This window comes from Gavialis gangeticus, unplaced genomic scaffold (assembly GCF_001723915.1).
Source record: "Gavialis gangeticus isolate Ggan-Ray unplaced genomic scaffold, GavGan_comp1, whole genome shotgun sequence".
In the NCBI taxonomy this organism is placed as follows: domain Eukaryota; kingdom Metazoa; phylum Chordata; order Crocodylia; family Gavialidae; genus Gavialis; species Gavialis gangeticus.
Window position 1 is genome coordinate 139,590,686 of NW_017729032.1, and position 22,987 is coordinate 139,613,672.

Genomic DNA, 22,987 nt, shown 5'->3' on the forward strand with positions numbered 1-22,987 from the left:
GCCTTGCTGGAAAAAAGAAAAAAAGAGTTAATTTAGGAGGTATCTGACCCCTGCCCAAAGCAGAGGGTGGGAACAATCCTAGGGCAAAGCCTTACCACCCAGCAGGGCTTTAAGCATCTGTTGACTCCCCAGTTTTCTTCTCCTGCTTGTCACTTTGCCAGCTCCCCTCCAAACCCCAGTCATTCCAAGCCTTAATTCCAGGGCTTCCTAAACACTATCTATTTGTCCATCTGCCTCAGGCTTCACTGTCCCCACCCCTCCAGGGCTAGACCTAGGGACCTTGGGCTTTACAACTGCACTGCCCAATACCTTGTGTTTTATTTTACTTAAATGTGTTTCACAATCATTTGTATCTTTGTTATTAATAAATGTGACTTTGAAGAAATAAATGGTAAAACTTTCCATTTGAAACAAATGCTCTTATTGTGTTGTCAAAAAAGTGGGTTTTGCATTTAAAGGCTGCCAAACAATGGGCCGTTACTCATCAAAAGACGAAGGATATTTGTAGGTTATTATAATACATATTTAAAGTCATTTTGGAAATCAAAATTGGCCTCATAGGTACCGAGATAGTGACACTTATTCATCTCGTTAGTCATAGCCACCATTTTGAATGGTGGTCAAACGCTAAACTTAGAAAAGTGACCCCAAGGCTAAATTGCATCCTAAGCACCTCAGAAAATGTCCCCTAAAAACACAGACTTTATATATATGAATGGACTAATGTTTCCAACTTGCCAATGGTCTCTGGTCTTGAGGTGGGCAAAAGAAGAGATTCAAGGACGCCTCAAAGAAATGCAATATTAACATCAGTACCTGAGAGATTCAAGCACTGAGAGCTGTGAAATACAACAAGGCATTGACTATTTTGAGAAACCTCACCTCACTACAGAGGCAGGTAGATGAGTGAGACAAAGGGAATTAGCTGCAACCTGACATCACCCACACCTATGCATTCTTCCTGGAACTGTTTGCCATGTCTGTAGTTAAACATGCAGATCTTGGATTGGCCTTTTCAGTCATTCTTTGACTTACTGATGATTTCCCTATCTATTGAAAGTGTCATCCTTATATTGAAGAACTGCTGCGATCTTTGCTGCCACTGCTGCTATATATGACTAACCTTTTGGTGACCTCTTATGGCAAGATCTCTGCTTATGTTTTTGATTTCACCCCCTAAATGCAACAGTGTATAATGGATGAATGCACTACATCTCAAGATTCTAGACATTAGGACATAGAGATTAATTGTTAATCAGTTATAACAAGTGTCTGCACAATATAGATAAAAAGATGACTCACACTGATCAAATATACCATTGCTTAGCAAAGCTGAGGATCATTATCAGTGAAGATGACTCATGTTAGTTTAGTGTCAGGCTAAAATTACAAAATGCCTTATAACAGTCTGAGTGTAGTATAACACCCATTTTGCTCTCTGTTATATCCTCCAGGTTCATGATAGTTAAAATTAAAACTATGAGAAACAGACCTTAAAAGATTTTTTTAAATTCTGTTTAATAATAATTTGGAGGGTGTTTTGTTATCAAGAAAGTATGTTTGTTTCTTTTCATGGAAAAATATTTTTTACTACAAAAGTACTATAAAATTTAAACTTGTTTGAAGTTTAAAATTTCATTTTTAACATTTCATTTTCTAAATTCAAAAAGAGCAGTTTTGGACATTTAGAACTGTTTTCCAATTTTTTTCACAATGCCATAGTTAATCAACCATATTTATCCAGTCAAAAGTTAGGCCAGTGTTGGCAGCAGCATTGCAATGTGACTGATTTTCTTGGGCCCAAGGGTAGTAGTGACTTCCACTTGCTTCCACTAGCATGTTCTTCCACTTGCCACCAGCATGATTGCAATCATGCAGTTGTGCTGAGTTGTCTTTACTGTTCCAGCCTCACTTATTAAGGCCCAGTGGCAAGATGCAGTCAAGAACACTGGAGATCAGGTTGGCTACAGTAGTAGATGGCTTGCAGCATCTATTGCACCTGTTTTTATGATCTAAGCTGTAAATAAAGCTTTGCTACAATCACAGGCAACTGGTAGGGCAGGCACAGGGGGCATGTGCCCCCACTATGATTGGCATCCAAAAGTGCTGGGGGGCCCACTGATGCACCCCAACTCGGATGGGGCCTGGCGCGGAGTGGATCCCCATCTGCCTGACTGTATGGCTGGGGACCATGCTCTGCTTCTCTACCCAGCCCCGCCCACCCTGACAGCACTCTGGAGCCCAGAGCACCAGAGAGCGCTCCAGCCAACCAGAGCACTGCCCCCGCCTTCCTCCCCTATGCAGCCCCTCCCTCCCTGTAAAGAATGCGCTTCAATCTCCCCAGCAGAGGTGCTGTTCCTGCTGCGGGGAGCAAGGTAATCCTGGTGCTCTTGCTGGGGGAGGGGGTGGCCCAGGGAGGGATGGCCTGGGGTGGGGGGAGGGGTAGTGGTGTGCTGCGCCCCCCCCCAACCCTGAAGCACTTTTTTTGTTGCATGGGCAGGCAGCATGTTGGGGGGTATATGGGGCTTTTGGCCTGCCCACAAATTGTGCCCCCCAGACTCAGGAGGCACCAGTCGCCCATGGCCACAATGTACCTTGTAGTTCAGGAGTGGGCAGTTATTTGGGCTGGAGGGCCACTTAGGGAGTTTTAGTGAGCTGTTGTGGGCTGGGCCAGCACCCCCTTTGCTCCACCTGCAATAGCTTACCAAAACTTCCTAAGTGGTCACTGCGCTGGTGTTAGGTGGGTGGGATGGGGCCATGGGTGGATGGGGAACCACATTCAGGAATGAGACAGCCAGGTGGGGCTGGGGTCAGGGCTTGGATCGGGATCAAGGGTTGGTGACAGCATGGGGCTGGAGCCTAGGGCTGAGCCATGATCTTCTCTCCACATGTCCCTGTGACAGGTGCTGATTCTGAGGGCAGGGGCATGCAGGGAGTGGATTGTAGTTCTGCCCCTGACCCTGACTCCATGCTGTCAGCACCCAGCAATCCTGAGGTCTCTGTGGACTCCAGTTGGGACTTGTGCAGATAGGATCCAAGACCAGGTGGATGGGATGGGGCTGTGTGCCGTTGGGGAGTGCTGTCTGGGAGCAGGACGGATGGGTGGGGCTGGGGATTGGGATTATGGTACATTGATAGTGCAGGGCCTGGGGCCTGGGGCAGAGCAGTGATCCACTCCCCACATGCTCCTGTCCATGGAACCAGAGCCCATCATAGGGAGGTGTGGGGAGCAGATTTTGGCTCTGCCCCAGGACTCAGCCCCATGCTGTCACTGCCCATAAATCGCAGCTCTGGCCCCAGCGCTGCCCACGTGTCCCATTCCTGTATGCTGCTCCCTGCCTGCCTGAAGCCTCATCCCATTTGCCTGACTGCCTGCCCTGCTCGCATGGGTCCTAGCTGCTGTCCATGGAGGTCCTGCCAACACATTCTATCCAGTGCCCACAGCAGTTGGTGTGGGGCAGGGGAGCCAGGGTGCCCAGGCAGTGGGGCCGGGGCTGGTGGAGGTGGAGACTGCAAGTGACAACTGGAAGGAACTGCTGCTGTGGAGGTTTCCAGGAAGTGAGTCTGGTGACTACGCTGCCCCAGCCCTTCTGTGTGCCTGGGGACAGCAGGACTGGCCGCATGGCCACAGTCCAGGCTGTCCCTGTGCCTGGGCTGGGTAAGGTTGAAGGACCCACCACAGCTGGGATAGAATCCTTTGGTGGGCTGGATCCAGCTTGTGGGCTGTATTTTGCCCACCCCTGTTCTAGCTCAACAATTGACATATCTTTTGCGTCTGCCTAATGCACTATGGTGCAGTAGAATAGAAAATGCGTGCCTCTTCATAACCTTCAGAAGCTCCAGGGTTTTTTTGCTACTGAATTTGGACTGTGACCTGATGCAGTTGCCCAAGGTGTGGCTGTTGCATTGGTCAAATGACTACTGAGGGCCATAGATGAGACTCTGAATGTAACTATGTAGACCAATGACAGCTGTCCACCCATAGGATGCAGCTGACTCCTGAAAAAGGGTGCTGCACCTATGGCTATCTAGTACACCTCTACATTGTCATCGATTTATTCATGAATGTTGATAAATTTTATTAGTGAACAAAATGCTCTAAGCAGCCTGCTTGGTGGCTGGAGTTCCTAGAAGAAATCACTGTCCATGGGAGACCTGAGAAGTATTTGCCAACTGGATTACCTTACCTACCAGCATTTTTCTGTGTCACTTCCTCATGCCAGTTTTGATAGGGTTTGGAAACAAAGTTTGTCTTTTCATGTATGACACTGTTGCTGTCATTCAGTTTTGGCACATTTGGTTGGATCCAGTTTAAGCAGTATAGAGCCAAATGTTCAGGGTTTTTCCCTCCTCCCCTCTTTCCCCCCCTTTTTTTTAGATGGCAAGAGCTTTTAATGTGTTTTCAGTGTGAGACATGCCAGAGTCTGTTGCTTAACAGATTGTCTTCCATATGTAAAGCATTTAATCATTTAATTAAGCCATAAGACATGAGGCTGTTAATGTGCATTCTGGGTAAGCTGCAAGGCACCAGGCTGAGTGACTTCAGCCATCCCAGAAGTGAATTCATGCTTTGGTAATGTGGATCCCGGAGTGTCCAGTTGCTATTATAATAAGGAGTGTCTTTATCTGAAGGGGCTTTTAAAAATTTTAAACACTTTTCTTTTGCATTTTATTGATGCTTTTATTTTTTTGAAAAAAAACACAACTATTGATGTTGGCTGGGTGAGATGCCTAACTCTCATGGCTGATCCTGCCTTTTTTTTCTGGCATACTATAAAGTACCTTCAAACTCCCCAGCTCTTTGCCTTGTGCAATATTAATTAGAGATGGCTAGGGAAAAAAAATCACAATTTTTATTTACTACATTTAATTCAGTGAAAAGGGGACACAGTTCTGCAAACATTTTCCTTTTTTTCTGTTTGTACATCCCTAAAAGAATACTTAGAAAGTAATCATTCTTACAATGCTTAGAAAGTGATGTCTGATGGTTTCAAAATGCTTCATACATCTATATGAATTAGGTCCTTGTCAACTAGGCACAGTTATTGTAAACTAATGTCCCAAGAAGTTAACTAATAATGCAAAGTTAACTGAAGGGTTTGGTATCAGAGCAGTTTTGTATGAATAGGTAAAGAATGGAAAAACTACTCTTACATACTTCATTAAAAAAATACAAACATACAGTACATGGAAAAGGTTTATTAGCTATAATTCTGAGTAGCAGGCATAATTGTTTCAGTTGGATTTAACAGTATCTAAAGCATGGAGATTAAGAGCAATTTCCTTGATCACATCATGTTCTAACAACTCATTTACTGTAACAGATTTTTTCACAACATCTTTTAATCATTCACCTTGTATCTGACAAATTCCTGCACTGAGCTCCAACTAACAGTTCTAAGTACTACACTGATTCATAATCAAAATTTTATTGTTAATATATGATGGAAAATTTCAACTTTCGTTAGTTTTAAAGGGAAAGGTAGTATGGAAAGATTGGCCACTCATCATCTAGCATGAGGATCCTTTGGCTTTTGTCCTCCATCAATGTACTTCCCTACAAGGTTACGTTCTCCCAGTAAGATCTCTCTTAGAGTTGGTCAGTCAGTGAAAATGAACATAAATTGTAGAACTCCTGTAGAAGAAGGGGGAGACTGTGGAATTAAAAGATCCTGCCTTTGATACTTAACCATCAGAATGAGGAACTTCAGGAACCCCGTGCAATTTAGTATCCTCTGCTAGATCCCCTTGCTTGTCAGCACATTTTTTTCATCCACAGTTTTTACAGCGTGCACCACTAGATGCTCAGGTACTATGTATGTGAATGAAGGTCAAATAAAAATCTGCAGTACAAATAGATTAGGGTACCTCTTTTTAATTTTGTTTCTAAGGGTCAGGGTGTCATTCTGGTCTATCAGGACTGTGACCTTTTGCAGTTATATTTGTAGGTGTTTCTTCACTCTTTTAGTACTTGCAATATTCCTTTTCTTGTTCTTTTTCAGATGCTATTGCTGTTCCAAACATTCTGACTTTTTTTGCTTCTAAGTCAATAGTTCCATTGCAGTTAAAGTTATTATCAGTATTTGGAGTGTATTTCTCATTACCATTTTTGAATGCTATTTTAAACATAGGAAACGCAGGAAAGGTAGAATTAAAGTTGCACTTTTAAACAAGTGCTGGTAATGACCACAGCCTTAACAGCGCCCCAATTAGAAGGAACAAATGCAAAATCTTATTGTGTCAGGCAGTACTAGGTAGTCATGAGCCAATGTAAGTGAAGTGTTTGTAATGCAGCAGCAGGAGGACATTTGTGATATGTTTACTTTATAATGTATTTTGTTTAAATAAATGTTCTGAGTTGTAAATACCGAAGGGACTCCCTCTTCCATTATGTTCTATCATAAACCCTAAGAGCCACCTCCTATAGGTACTCTCTGTGTGCCAAGTTTACCTGATGAAAGTTCGGGAGATGCCATTCTTGGTAGCTGCTCCTCAGCTTTGGAACTCCCTCCGTCTTGAGGCCTGCCAGAGCCTGAGCCAGAACCTGTATAAGTCCTTTTTTGCAGGGGCAGGCCTTTAGCAGGTGAGGTTATACTTTGGAGGATTTTGTGGGTTGTTTTATCTTATCTGTTTTTACGACTTGTTATTGTAAGTTGCCCTAAGCCTTATTTCAGGGAGGGCAACATAAAAATGAAATACTGCAAATAAATAAAATTTGAGGCCCCTGTTCTCTGAGATGGAGGAAAAAAATCCTAGATTATTATCTCTTGTGGCAGGCAAAGCAGGCTGAAGACTACTTCATTCTTTACCAGCTGCTAATCATGTCCAGAGGCAATTGTAGCAGCCTAGAAGCACCAAAATATTAGAGTGTTCTGGCCAAGTCTCCATTTTCTCCTGCCCTGGCCATGCTCCTAATGCCATTGAGAAAATGATGCTGTCCCTTCATCTTTCATGTTGTGCTCAGTTCACATTCACAAATCTAATGGACAGAGTCAAATCTGTAGTGCTTATCTCAGACCAAGTTGTCATAGGCGACATGTGGGGGGGGGGCATGTGCCCCCCCCCCTCGAGATTTGCTGCTGCCAAAGCCACCACTGGCTTCTGTGGGCAGTCACCACTCACCACCTGCCCCCCCTGTCACCGCCACAGGTATCTGCAGGTGGTCCCTGCTCACCACCACTAATGCTGGCGTCTGTGGGTGTTCCCTGCTTACCGCTCACCGCCATAGTGCCCCTGCAGTCTTGGGAGCCACCAGTCATTCATGCAAGTTGTCATTGCTATCTTTGAGCATAGAAACCACCTTGACTCTACATTCCATGGGCTTCTAACATTTTTTACGGTAATTATTGATTCTGCGGGGTAATATCCACTTAGAAGGTAGTATGCACTTGTAACATAAACTCATCTTAATCAAGTCACTGGTATGACAATAGACAGAAATCTCATTCCTATAAAAATTCTAGAAGTGAGGAGAGGTCCAATCCAGGAGCCTTTTAAGCATTCAGGCATAGAATCCTTCTGTTTGGTCTACTGCCCAGTTTCCTGACCCTACTCAGGGCCTTGCGGAAGAGACTTTAAAAGAAAATCACAGCCCTTCAAATCTTTCCTTTAACAGAATCCAGCTTCTAAGCTGCAGAAAGATGCCTCTCCCTTCCTGCTGATTAACTTTAAAAAGTGAAAAATTCTTCCTGTGGTCTAAAGAAGATATGGCTTCAAGCAGGTTTGGCATTCAGCAGAACTGAGGAAAAATTTTCCATTTGCTGCTTACTGTTCCCTGGCCTCCATGGAAGAGATTTCAGGTAGGGCCCCTTCCCCACAGGTCTTTGGATCCTGTTTTATTGGATATGTCCTCTTTTGCTTGTAGAATACTTTATGATGATAATCTCAGTTTGGAAGAGGGGGTCTCCAGGTGATACTGTATTACAAACAAGTAATAATACAGAGTGTGCCCAGCCCTTCAGATCTAGTGAGCTCTGTTTCTCTGTATGTTCAGTATGACTTGTGGAACCTGGAGCAGAGGAGGAGCAAGTCAATTTTTTGCAAGTTTCTGGAGGCCTGTTGGATCCCGCTTGTGATCTTTAGAAGGCTCTTGACCTTTCTCTGCCATGAAACTTGCCTTGCTAATTAGGACCTCAAATAATTTTATGGGCTCATGGGACTTATTTGTGGGCCCTCTCCCCCACAGCCTTAACAGTCTTTTCATCTCTGAATGAGCTAAAACTGTACCCATGAGCCTGATGACCCAAAAGAGGCTTTTCAGGTGCCAAGGAGCCCAGATATGTATGGTGGGGATTCAGAAGCATTATAATGCTTTAGTAATATAGGAAATAAGCTTCTTTCTGATTCAGGGTTCTTCTTCTTGTTCCTTCCTTCCTATTACCTTTTCCTGCCATTGCTACCTTTCAGTACTTGAAGTCTGGTGGCCCATAGCAGTGCTGAGGAAGAGGGAACTAGCTGAAGTTACGTAAATCCTAACCCAATGCTTTGCTTATTTCTCATACCAAACTACAGCTGGTGTCATTTGAATGTAATTTAGCAAGCGCAACAAGGTTTCAGTCCCATCTGAAAGCATTGAAACATGACAAGGAAGGTTTAGTGCCATGACTCATAGGATAAAGGAGAAAGGAATCAGTTCATAATCTCCAAAATGAGATTTGGAATCTGGTTGTGCAGACTCAACTGTTTTCATTCACGAACCTCTGGACCAGTGGTGCTCAACCTTTTGGCCCTGCAGGGTCAAGAGTCTGTGGACTGGATCAGGCCCTGTGGTTTGGCACCACCCTTCCCTTCTCCATGTGCCAGAATTGGACCCTGGGGGCCTAGCACCACCCCTCCCACCCACTGCATACCATGATTAGGTCCCAAGGGGTCTGTAACCACCTCCCCCTAACCCCGGCATGCCAGGATTGGGTCCTGGGGGCTCAGCATTGCCCTCTCCCAACCCCCACACACCTTCTGCCACTGCTTTCCCTACTGTCCTAGGTCCTGGGAAAGCTCCAAAGCCATTCTGCCCATTTCAGCCAGGCTGTGCAGGCATGGGCTCAGCTGGGAACAGTGACAGCACCAGAGGCAATGGGCAGGGGGACTCCACCTTCTGAAGCCTGCTTTTGTGGGGACTGGGAAAGGTGGGGGAATGCACCCCTGTCCATTTCTGTTGCTACTACTGTTCCTGTCCAAGCTGAGTCCAGCCCCCTCATAGCCTGGCTGGAAGAGGCAGTAGAGGTTTTGAAGTTTTCCTGGCCCAGGCCAATGGGGCAAGCAGTAGCAGCAGATGGTGGATATGGAGGGGGGTGGAAGTTGATGTACCTCTGAACACAAAAAAGGCGGGGGGAATTCTTAACCTGCCTTGGGTACAAGTCGCCAGAGGTTCCAGTGTTGCAGTCTGCCCACACTGGTGGGTAGGGCAGGGAAGGAGGCTAAGAGTGGGATGCAGCCACCCCTGCAGAATGGGTGGCATCTCCCACACCCCACTTTGCACCCTGCTTTGCCAATTCCTGGGCAAACTCATATGGACTGGAAATAAGAGCCACATAAATCAGAAGCATAACTTGGGTCTATATCTCCACTAAATACTGTTTGCTGAAACCTTCATAATTTGGTCACTAAAATATTGTCAAAATATGTTTTTTAAATTTTTTTTGGTAGATCAGTTGATGATCAGTTTTGCTGGGTGATGCTATACCATGCAGGCTAAGCAGCTTTGTCAATGGCATCCTTTCAAAAATTTGCTTAATCATATTGCCAATCCATTCTTCCCTTTGACTCACCCTAAATCACAACTCTCACTGAAGTTTATGAGCTGTCAGAACTTATACAGCTTGGGTTAGTGAATGACATAATTTTTTTCAAAGGTGAGTTTTCCCATATAGCCACCAGATGTCACTAAAATCCCTATTTAAAACAAATGTGCAGGCTGGTAAATGATAAATGGGAGTGATCTATAGAAAGATCAGACCTCTGTTGATAAGGGAAATGTTCAGTTCATGGTAGATATAAAGATGAGTCCTGCAACTAATCTCAAAGCAGACCTTGAATGAGTATGATTCAAACTACATTTTTTAAATTTAGGCTGTAGCATTATCTTTCCTTATTATTTAAACCTGCATTATATTTATCCATATGCTATGGTGGAAATGCAGGTAAGGGTAAGACCTGCATACTAAGAACTGTGGTAAACCAAAGTCCAAACTACCCAGTGAGTTTTGCTTTTCTTTGTGAGGCCAGAACTGATAATTGAAATGCCTTCAAAATCAAGAGCCAAAAATTGAAAGGAAAGAGCCAAGAATTTTGAAGAATCACAGTGTCATAACTTCATCCATCGTGCAATTTTCCTTCCTTTTGGTGTCTAGGGTCTACAGTCCAGAGTCTAGTCTACTGAGTGTCAGATATTTGGAGGAGGGAGGAAGCTTCCATTGAAAAACATATTTTCCAGGACTATGCTTTCTCCTCCTGCTCTCTGAAACAGAGAAAAATCACAAAAATCTCAGACCTAGCAGCTAAATCTAGCCACATTCTTCTTCTTCTTGAATTCTTTCAATTACTTATTTTTTTTCTTCTTTGAATCAAATTCAAGATCTACAGTCTCACATTTATGACTTTTTATACCTTCATTCATATTTACATCTCAACTTGCCTTTTCCTCTATAGTATTAGTATATCTAGTCTTTTTTCACCTTACTACTATCTTTGTCCTTTTCTTCTAGGCTCAACTCTGTCCTTTTCTATACTGAAGTCAGGGTAGATTTGCACCTTTTAAAAATACTGACCAGTTTGAAACCCTGGGTTTAAAATCTAACTATTTTCTGAATTCTGGGGAAGTTTTCCTGAACTTAATCTCAGGCCCATCTAGAATAGAAACATTTACCTTTATGAACAGAGATATCTTTTTTGTAGTAAAGCTTGCACTAGTTTTTAGTTTATATTGTTTCAGGGTTTTTGCAATTTTTCCCTAAAAAAAATAAGTGAAATGTAACATTCAGCCCAGAAACACTTAATTCTTTAAGAAATACACATGCAAATCATGACACTTGACTCAAAGATTTTAGTCATTGTAATATGCTGACATTAAAAAGTCAACAATTAATATCTAAAAGTCTGAAAAGAGAAACATTAGATTACATTTGCTATATGTCCTTTTAACATACAAGGCTGAATGTGAAAGGAGACAAAAATATATAATTAAGTAAATGGTTCATTCTTGAAGCCTTAGAATATGACTTGTGTTTCTATAATTTCAGAGAAAAAGCAGAAAATAGTGGTGGGCAAATACCTAATAGTTCAGATCTTCAGTTATATAAAGCAGCGCCCTTTACAATAAATGTGAACAACAAAGATGATCTGAATCCAGGCCCTTTCGCCTTCAAGTTGGCCCTATAAGTTTTTCAAGGCAGTGCTTTTTTGATACAAACAGTTAAAGTCAGAAAATGAGTTTTAAAAAGTTATTAAAACTTATATAGGAGAGATGGCATCAAGCCATATTATACGTAAAGAGACTGTGGCCTGCTTTTATTCAACGGTACATGACCATGTAATCTTTTATTGCACTCTGAATAGAGCCTCAATGAGAAGGTGAGAAATTCTAACACAAATTGAACAAATGCCATTAAAACAATTTTATATATAAAAGGGCACAGGCAGGGTTGTTCAAATAACCTTACGTTTGGTATTTCCTGACCTCTGAGTGCTTAATAAGGTAACCTTGACATTCTTTTAATACAGATTTTTATGGAGTGCTGTATACAGATATAACTACAATTATTGTGCTATTGTGTCATAAAGCATTGGTTAGACTGCATTTGGAGTACAGTAGATGTTTACTTGCCTTTGTTTGAAACAAGATATAATTAAAATGGAGTGAACACCATGTGAGGCAGCGGTTCTCAGTGGTTTGTGATCCACTGAGCATGTGCTGGTGCCCACAGAGAGCCTAGTAGGTAATCTATGATACAAGCCGCTCCTTGTTTTCAGCTGCTTATATAAATGTCAAGTTTTAGAAAACAACTGCAAGAACAACAGCCTATTTGTTTCTCATCTAAACAGACCTCATTTTAAAATAAAGGAGAGCCAAAGGAAGTTGAAGGGTAGCTTGCTGTATGCATCTGTTATGGGCAATGCCAGAGAGATTTACTCGTTCAGTATTTGTAGATGCTAAGGTCAAGGATGCTATACAAAAACTAGAGCTGGTGGTGAATTTTCTGACAATACTGGATTTTGTCAGAAAATACTGATTTGTTTAAAAAGAAATGTTCCATGGAAATGCACTGATTAGTACAAATGTGCTTATACGGAAGCCTACATATTACCCTAGCCCCTTGTTCTCCCCTTCCCATACACCTTGCACCCGACTTCCAGAGGCTCCAGCTCTGGCAGTGGGGAGGGCAGAGATGGCAGCAGTATGTAATTGGAGGTTTGCTACTGCTGGAGAGATGTTGCCTCCTTTTTTGCCTCTGAAAACTGGTGGTTTTTGGCTGCTCAATACATGTCACCAACAAAAAAAGGAGAGGACATCTCCCACAGAGCAAGTCTTTGGCAGCAGGTGCCACTAGCACTCTGGGCACAGTACTGGCCAGTTATGCCTCTTCTAGGGCCCGCAACCCCCTGTGCTGTGGTCCTGGCTGAGAAGCTGGGAGCTAAGGCCTGACAGTTGTCTGCACTCTTCATGGAAGCTCTGCTTCCGGCACCTGACTTAAGCTGCAGTTTTCCAGTTCTCCTGCTCTGGAGCTTGGAAGCCTGGGATTACCCAGACACCTTCTGAGACCTAGCTTTAGCTCATCCTTGCTGCAGATAGGTGCCTGGATGCACAGCATGGAGCTTGGATCCCACATTGAGCGAGAGTCTTTCCAAGGTTTTTGGTGAGGAACTAGCAGCCTAAGAGCCCTGGGAATCCCAGCTTGGTTTTATTGAGAATGTTTAAGTGAAATGGAACAAAACAGAACAAAACTCCTTCAAAATCTTGGAATTTGTCACAATATCCAAGCTCTGATTTTTGACCAGCTCTAAGAAAAAGCATAGAAGATAAACTCTTGGTTCTGTTGAAAGTTATTGCCACTGAGTTCAATTTTTACTCGAAGGGCATGTCTACATGTCCTTTAAGGGATTTTACTCAAAGGGCATGTCTACACATTCATTAATGTGCTGTAATTATGGCACATTAAGCTTAGTAACTAATGACAGGTACTAGCTTAAAGTGCCAAAATCATTCCTAAAAAAGTGCTGGTGAATGTTTTTTAGTGATGCTAATGCACATTAGACTAAATCTGCCGTGTGTTAGCTCATTCGCACGGGCTTTGCCTGCCATGCTGATGTGCAGTAGATTTAGTCTAATGCGCTTGAAGCGTCTTGTGTAGATGCCCTCACTGTGTAGTTCATTTTGTGCTCTATAGTAGCCACGTCCCATTTTTGTGGAATAAGGGGTTTTATCTTCATTTTGTTCCTGTGCTGAGGAGGGCTCTTCTACATTTTCACCCAAAATTGTTTCAACAAACTTTGTTTAACAAGCAAACAATTTTTACTTATTGATTTAAACATGGTTTAAAATGTATTGGCTAGCTATGGCACAGTGATCAGCAGAGTTCCAGAGAACATAGTACCTAGAAGCCATAGCTGAGATAAAGTTTGCCCAGTACCTGGGACTGTACAGATATTTAGTCTGAGGCAGTCCCTGTCCCAAAGGACTCTTGTAATCAGAATGATCAATACACCTGAAAGATGAAAGAGGCACAGAGGGAAGGGAATTGCTTTATGTCTCCCAGCAAGTCTGTGGTGAAGCAAAGGGTAGGCTTGCTAGGACTATGGGAGAGGCCACACTGCCTTGCTTACGGGGCCGACCAGAAGCCCAATACACAGCGTTACATTATGTCCACCCTGCAGTAAAAGAGTGTGTTTGTAACTCAGAACGACTAAGTAGATTTAAAAGAAAAATGATGACAAGGCAATTGGTAATTTAATTCAGGTAAGCACCTCAAGTTCAAACCAATAAAGAAAGAAGCCTTAGGTGGACCTCAAGCTGCTTAAGAACACACCTCTTGTGTAGTGTAGATAAACCTGAGGGAGCAGCGCTGGCCTCTGTGGAAAATTTTATAGGCTGAAGGCACAAATGATCTTCTCTAAGCTCTCAGTGGTTTTAAGTTGTTTCTCAGGAGGGTACTTCAATCAATGGGTATAGTTGTGGCAGCCAAAAATAAATAGTAATGCACTGCCACTCTCTAGGGTCTTTCATCTGAATATCCAAAAGAACTTCATGGCATTTATTAAACCTCACATCCTTTCTGATGCAGATGAGAAAAGAGATGCACTGAGAAGTAAAGTGGCTTGCTTGAGTTGCACAGAAAAGCAATGGAGGAGCTGAAAACAGAACTCAGTTTTCCTGCAGCAACATAACAAAGTGTGGTGGCTGGGGTACCAGCCCCAGGCATGAACCCCAGAGGGCAGGGGTGAAAAAATATGAGTGGCTATACTGAAAGACCAGCTACCGCCATACTGCCAGCACCGCAGTCAGTGATGCTGTCCTGCCCATGCACCACTCCACCCTGGAGCACTCAAGTGTAATGTTATACCTCTGCTTTCCTGTAAGGCATTAACCATTTTATTAATTATATTCATTATCTTAAAAATCTAGTAAAACTGCCTCAAAGCCTATATTAACAAACAATAAGGTCCCTGTTAAGATTTCAACATTTGACTAACAGGATAAAGTTTGGAAATGCAGGTTTCCCATGAAATGTAATATTGAGATGACACATCATAGGAAGTTGACCAGTTGTTTGTGCAGTTTTTTGGATGCACGTCAGCGTGTAGCAGCTGCTCTGGTTAGATGTGAAATGTCATGCTTGCTGTAGATGTTAGTGATTAGAATAAAACAAGATGAGTAATAAGTATTTGTAAATAAAAATGGACTTGTGGGGAAAGACTCATTGTAAACAGAAGCAACTGACACATTGTTCAGCTGAGCAAATATTCATCAAGTGATGCATTTGGCATAGATATAGACTTAAGGAACCACAAGAATAAGATAAGCAATCTGTTATTATAGATAGATAGATAGATAGATAGATAGATAGATAGATAAATGTATTAATCCCTGCCTTTCATATAGACATATGTGAGAAAAGGTGGTTAATTAAAGAAAAACCTTCATTATCAGGAAAGAGTATATAGGGTTTATTTTACAAAAACAAAGCATTTGCTATCATTTAAAGTAAATAAAAGCAATAACAATTTGCTTCCTGGTGTCAATATTTAACATGCTCTATTGCTTTGACATATGGACAGTTAAGCTCTAAAAATAAATGGGAATTGAATAATAATTCCCCTTCTAAAAGTATGTACAAATTGCCATTAATCTATTTTTGCTTTAAATTTAATACCCTTTTCAGATAAGACACCCACACTTGATGTTCAGTCAAGCAGTTGTAGTTGCAAAATTAGTAACTGCATGTGTAGAGAGGAATTTTGGGTGCGCAGTTCATTCTATGCATACAAGAGCTAACATTGTGATAACTGGTACAAGTGAGAATTTACCAAGTCATAGACCTATGGTTTGGCTGCCTTGTTAGATCAGTTCAGTTTTTCAAAAGGACATTTAATTTGGAAGAAGTATAGAGTTAGTAGTGCAGAATCATTCTACAGGATACACTGCATGTAAGCACACAATGCACAAACAGAAGGATGTAATGGATAGAATGAACTGGTTGCACACCTCCTCTGTCCTCGTATTTTAAGGCTTCTGACAACTTGAAGTGGCTTTGCCCTTGTGATTTACTTTTGTACACTTGGGTGGTTTTCATATTGCTGGCACACTTATACGTGCATGTGCATAACCCCACAACACAGAAGACTCAAAATTTCACAAAATTGCAAATCCACATTCTATTACTGGTGCTGATGGAGAAGAACAACAACTATAGATGTTACAAGGGTGTGAATGTGACTCAAATGAAATGACAAAAATTAAGAATATTTACAGAATTATTTTGCACCCCTTTTCTATACCTCTTTTCCTTGCAATCATATTTTTTTAAGTACACCACAAATAGCACCTTTCAAGTCCAAGTGCTGCCCTAGCCTAAACATCTCAGCAAGCTAGTATAATGAAGGCACAATGGTTTCTATAGCCAGTGACACACAAGGAGCTAATATGGCCCAAATCATATCTGTTTCCTGTTGTTTCCACAGCTTGATGAAGGGGAGACTGGCCACTTAAAGTCGGGTCACCTGGGGGTGAGAATTTTAGTAGGCATCCAAGCCAAAGATCAAATTCATGCCTCTGGATGGATGACAAGCCATTTTACAAGTTTGTGTCACTGGGCCTTCTAAAATGGCATTTTAGTCATAGGTGGAGGGAAAAAATATTTGGGAGGGCTGAGTAAAACTTAATCTTAAAAGATACTTCTACTGTGCTGCTACACAGACACTGCCCAGCAGGTAAGTGTGTGTGTGTGTGTGGGTGGGGAAGGAGCATGGCAGAGGGAAGGAGCAGGGGGGCAGCTCAAGGCCCCCACAGTGTGGGAGGGAGTGAGGCAGAGGCAGGGGCTGGGGTGGATGTGGCCCTGGGGAGGGTCGTGGGATGGTCAGTCCCAGGCAGTTCTGCCAGGGGGAGAGGAAGGAGAATGCCAGCTTCACATAGTTTGTTTTGCCATCAAGAATGAACTCAAATCAACTCAGTGAGTTCCCTATCATAATTAATGAATGCTTTATGAATCTTGGTCTTAAACTTGTACACCACTGTCATCAAGTGCATATGCCCTGGCTTTTGATGCAACTGATGAAACCAAGGAGGAATTCTATGCCAACCTTGACCAAGTCCTTTCTGACTTTCCAGAGGGAGACAGATTTACTCTTTTTATTGATTCTAGTGTCAGAGTCTGAAGGGACTCGAACCTCTGGAACAAAAACATTGGCAAGGAAGGAATAGCAAAGGTCAACTCCTTTGACATCCTCCCTTGACCAAATCCTCAGAACATGGCCTCACCATCATTAACACCCTGTTCCATCTGAAAAACAGGCACAACATAACAAAACACAACACCCATGATCATCATGGCAACACCCACCATCTAAGCATTGGCACTTGATAGATGATGTCATTGTTTGTGCCTGGGATCACAAAGATGCCCATGTCACCCAAGCTATGCTGCAGCAGAAGAAGCAATGCCGATGGAAGATCAATGTTGAAGGACTCAAGGACCCAATCAAGTGAGACCTCTTCCACCAGTGCCTCTATAAAAAGCTAGAAAATCAACAACAATGAGAGAATGTTGGTGGCACTTGGGGTGCCTTCAAGTCCATCATTAGCTCCTGTGAAGAGACACTTGGATTCTCTACTAGGAAATATTAAGACTTGTTTGATGAGAATGACCGGGAGATCCAAGAGTTGATTGACTACAAGCTCAAGGCCTTTTGTGCCTGGCAGAAAGACATCAATTCCAAGCAAAAAAAGTTGAATCACTAACAAGCCAAGGCAGAGATCCTTGGCTTGTTCTAAAGAACAGATGGTGAGAACACAAGGTGAAGGAGATTCAACATCTTGCTGACACCCAAAATGATATGTGCATTTTTTTCAATACCACCAAAGCATTTATGGTCTGAGTACTCAGGAATTGACCCCCTTGAGAGATAAGGATGGAGGAGACCTGATCAAGAAAATGGGAGCCACCAAGGCCTGTTGGAAGGAACATTTTGAATACCTCAGTTGAGACTGTTGTTGATGAGAGTATTCTCAACTCCATCCCACAACACCCAGTCAGAGACAGTCTCAGAATCCCTCCAGCCCTTGATGAGGTGAGGAATGCCATCAAGCAGGTGAAGACTGACAAGGCATCTGCAAGTGTGGAATCCCCACCAAAATCTTTAAGGGGGAGAGGAGCTCACACCACAGCTCCATGCCTTCATCTTAAGGTTTTGGAATGATGAGGAAATCCCAGATGACATCAGGGATGCCATGATCATGACAATCTTCAAGAAAGGAGACAGGTTTGACTGTAGAAATTACAGAGGGATCACTTTGTTGTCCACCACAGGAAAGATCATTATGAGAACCCTCCTAAACTGTTTCGTTCCACTTGCTGAAGTGCTCATCCAGGGATCTGTGGGTTTATGGCGTCAAGAGGCACAACTGACGTGAGCTTCACTGCTTGCCATCTGCAGGAAAAATGCTTGGAATAACATAAACCTCTGTACATGGCCTTCTTTGACCTCACAAAAGCCTTTGACTCTCAACCAAAAAGTGCTGCGAAGGATCCTTCTGAAGTACAGATGCCCACCAAAATTCATCACCATTCTATTCCTGCTCTGTGATGGTATGTGAAAAGTGGTTCTCAGTAATGGATCTATCACAGATCTCTTTGAGGTCAAGATGGGAATTAAGCAAGGCTGCATGATTGCCCCAACAGCCTTCTTGATGTTACTTACCACAAATTTACATCTGACCGCCAACAAACTTTCAGCTAGTTTGGAGCTCTGCTACCAAATGGATGGTAAACTCTTTAATCTCAGCTGACTTTGAGCCAAAACCAAGACCACCCGAACCTCAATCATCGAGTTTCAGTATGCTGATGATGCCATAGCCTGTGCCCTTCAGACAGTCATCAACATCTTTATTGAGGTATGCAAGAAAATGGGACTGATGCTTAATATTAAGACTTAAACATCAACTTCGCTGGCCCAGCAACATCATATGGATGTCTTACTCCAGACTCCCAAAGCAAGTTTTATTCTCTCAGCTGAGTCGAGATGTATGCTCAAGAGGAGGGTAGAGAAAGTGCTTCAAGGACATCCTCAAGGCCAACTTGAAAAAATGAACAGCCTCAACTCATGTGAGACTACTGCCCAGGGCTACCCCAAGTGGAAGAAGAGTCTGTCACAAGGATCTCAGTACTTTGAAACCTTATGACAACAGAGAATGGAAAAATGGGAGTGGCAGGAATAGTATGGTGTGGACTGAATCAAGAATCCAGAGCCACTCACGCCACACGGAAACACATGCCTGGGTTGCAACAGAGTCTGTCAATCCTGGATTGGCCTTGTCAGTCATCTTTGTACCCACAGATAAGGCAATCATGGAAGACAATCATCCTTGACTGTGAGGGACTGCCCAATATTTAATTTTGTTATTTATAGAAGTTCTATAATTTGTTTTCTAAATTGTCTGCATTTATAGCCTTTTTATGAATATATTTAAAAAATCAACTCAGACCTCCCTGAGCATCCAAATAGCTAGTTCTGTGGCAGAATTATTACGGCAGGAATTTAAAAAAATGAAGACGCCCTACTTCAAATATGTAAGTATTCACATTTTTCAGGGTAAGCGTGAGATTATGGGGTAAAGGCTGATGTCCAAAACTCCTAAACCCCAAGGGAGGTAGATACTTCTTCGACATGACCTGCAGTATGAAATGCTGAAGGATATTAGGCCTTATCCTCCTCTGTCTGGTACTATGTTTTTCTCTTTCCACAATAAACATAATATGAAGGAACCACAGATTCACAGTGGGGTCCAAATAATCATGATTCCTCTCTGTGGTAGGGTCTTCTAAGACATAGGAAAGTAAGAGCCACCAGGGGGGATTTTAAAGTATTTCAAAGGACTGTATCCACATCCTGCACATTATGGTTAAGTTACAGACATTCAAAAAGCTTGTGGCAGAACTGCTTTAAGTACAGGGTCTTCATAAAGTCCTTTTGCACTTTTAAACATTAATAACTTAGGTTGTAGGTATGATAGAAACAATCTGTAAACAGCATTTAAATGCAAATTTATTAACGTTTTAAGACAACTAGAGTACACAATGCTAGACTTCATAAGTAATAAGAAATGTATTATTATTTCAGATCCTTTGACAAATGAAAAATGGCTACTGTAGCCGAGAAGGTAAACTTTGTCCTATGACTAGCAGAATTGAAGTCCATATCAGCTGTGAGAAGAAAATGGTGGTTATGTTGAAGTCTAGCATTGTGTGCTCTAGTTGTCCTAAAACTTTAAGAAATTTGCTTTTAAATGCCATTTACAGATTGTTTCTGTCATACCTACAACGTAAGTTATTAAAGTTTACATGTGCACAAGGACTTTATGAAGACTCTGTATAGCGATTTACTCAAAGTGCTTTAGATTAGGTTGGGACTGAACAGAACATATGTGCACCCTTCAGTGGTGGGTCTCAGAGCCTGCCTGAAGTGGCTGAGGCCAGAAGGCTAGGGTCACTTCAGCATGCCTCCTAGAAGGCTGTGGAAGAAAGCCAAGCACAGATGAGCCCAGCTGAGTAGCTGGCCAGCAGGCCTCTCTTCCTAGCACCCCCCCACACACAAGCTGCCTGCTGTTGGCACTGGTGCCATGTGGGGGATGGAGGAGAGGGGAAAGGAGCCTCTCCGCTGCATGGACCCTATCCCCAGCTTGCAGGCTTGGGTCTTGGTGGGGGCTGGGCTGGGTCCATGCAGCAGAGAGGTTTTGTCCCCACTCTGGCCTTCGTTCCTGGTACAGTGAAAAGCAGCATAGCCCCAAGTTACACCTCCTGGCTGTAGCTGGGGGGACAGAGTTACTGTACTGTGCAGGTCACTCCCCATGCTTGTGGACACGGGTCTTTGTGGGGGCTGGGGTGGGTTTGTGTTGCAAAGAGTCTTCATTCCCTTAGTTGCAGCCAGGAGCTGCAGCTCAGGGCTGTGCTGCTTTTTGCCATGCTGGGAACCGTGGCCAGGGGGGGCATGAAGAGAAATTCATTTGCTGCATGGACCTGGTCTGGCCCTCACCAAGACATGAGCCTGCAAGCTTGATGGCAGGGACCCACATGGCAGAGAGGCTCTGTTTCCTTCCCATCCTGGCCACAGTTCCTGATGTGGCAAAAAGCAAATCAGGCAGAGAGCACAGGTCAGGGAGCAGTAGGCAGAGCAGCAGCTTGGGTAGGGACACATGGCAAGGAACAGAAATCAGCCAGTTGGTCAGGAGAAGGGGCTGGGAGTGGTATTTGGGAGGGTGCACTCCTGCCAAAAATGTTGGCCTCATTACACTAAAGGATTTAGATGTATGACACATTTACACTGGTATAAGGAGCCGCTACACTGGTGTAAACAAGAAGTAGGCAAACTATGTAGCCTTGCATTGGTGTTTCTTACCTGAATGCAGGCTAGAATGGGGCAAAAGCTGGGACAAAACTATACCAGTGAAAGTGCAGAGTCAGGGGGTGTATCTACATAAAATATGTACTGAGGAATAGACTAATTAGCTTTGCAGTAAATGTCTCAGTGTCTACATGTGTGGCCCTACTAGTGTTCAGGAAACTAATAAACTCTGCAGCAGGATAGTACCTGTAAATACAAGAACTATTCTACTGTGAAGTTTTTTACTCTGCAGCATGGACCAGATGATCAAAATTCAAAGAAAAACAAGACTTCTCTCTTCCCTTTCAATGGGAATCTCATTTCATGCGCTCATCCCTTCAGCTCACTATCTAGGCTGGTGTTTCTGCTAGTCAAGGCACACGCTCACTGTCCTGGTAGTGCTGGTGCTATCCACTGGACTCTGCTTAGAGAAGTAAGGTGGTGGTCTAGGTGTTGGCCTCCCTGTCTGCAAGTGCCAAGGTAGGGTTTGGAAGAATAGCCAAATCTTGCAACTTCCTCCCTCCCCAAATGTGAAAGTGAGAGGGGAACTGCTGAGCATAAAACAAGGCCCTAAGGTATCTAATCCTAAAGCTTCAGATTTCCAGGAACGAGCATACAAGTCTGACTCTTCATCATCCTTGTCACTGGCAGACCCTTGATATGAGGACAACGGTCTTTCAGTAAAAATATAAGGAATCAGTGAGTCTATAGATGACTGAGGAGGGCAATCAGAGATTTGCACATTTGATTGCAGATGTGGCAAATAGTTTGGGGAGGAAGGAGTCAATCCTGGTGATGTCAGGTCACAGCTTTTCCCCTTTGTTTGCCTCACCTATCTGCCTCCATACTGAGGTGAGTTTGCCTCAAATGATTGATGCCTACATCATAGTGCCATTTGGGATGATGCAGTGCTTGAGCCTCCTAGGTATTGATGTTAATATTGTGTTTCTTCAGATTGCTGTCTAAGGTTTCCTTGAATCTACTATTTTTCCCACCTCTAGAGCAGTGATCAGCAGTGAGGTGGGAACGTAAGACCTGTTTTGGGAGCCGGTTGTTAGGCATCTTTATCACATGTACTGTCCAATAGAGCTGGTGCCATATAAACATGGCTTCAGTGCTGCTGGTGTTCCCTTGAGCCAGATGCAAGAATTCATTCTTCTGTCCTTCTATTTGAGCCTGACCCTTAGGGTGTAGGCAAATGATGGCATTAAAGTGAGTTATCAGAGGTGGAGGACTTTCCATGGAGTAGCTGATATGCTGCGATTCCTGGTGTATCTACACTTACTCTGCAGTAAGGAAAGCTGAAGCAGGGCAGTTGACCCCACTGAAGAAAACAAATCTAAGAGTCTGTGTTCAAACATGTTTACACTGCTGTAATCAGTCTTTACATAAGACCTATGCAAAGTGGCTAGTATTCACTTTGGATTCGGATTTGGCCAATTCAGGGGACAGTGATTTGATTCAGTGTTTCGAATCACTGTCCCAAATCGATTCGGCTGAATCTCCAAATCACCCAGGCTGGACCCATCACCTGCCTGCTCCCCCAGCCCAGCAATGGCTGCCTTGCCTGCCCCAGCTGCTGGCACTTTGAAAAAAAAGCCCTGACTCACCAGGTGCTGCTGGGAGGGGGGGTGGTGGCAATCCCTGCTGCCCCACACTGCCCCAGTGCTGTGTGGGGGGCTCTGCCATGAGCCCCCTGACTGCCGCCACTTCCCAGTCCCCCCCCATGGCTGCCCTGCCCGCCCCAGCTCCAGCCCTTTAAGAAAAAAACTTCCCAAACCCCGGACTCACCATGAACTGGGCCAGGCGGGGCAACCATGGGAGGGCTGGAGGAGCAGGCAGAGGATGGGGCCTGGAGCAGATCCCCCCATGGTTCCCTCCCCCCTCCTCCAGCCCCCCC

The 22,987-nt window shown here is 43.5% G+C and overlaps 1 long non-coding RNA gene across 1 annotated transcript; it reads left to right on the top strand.

Annotated features, from left to right (window-relative positions):
- The first annotated feature begins 362 nt into the window (after nt 1-362).
- On the top strand, nt 363-10,943 carry LOC109302714. The gene is made up of 4 exons (XR_002098900.1): nt 363-443; nt 6,047-6,052; nt 9,298-9,302; nt 10,931-10,943. It is a non-coding gene; the product is annotated as an uncharacterized LOC109302714 (long non-coding RNA).
- The last annotated feature ends 12,044 nt before the right edge of the window (nt 10,944-22,987 follow it).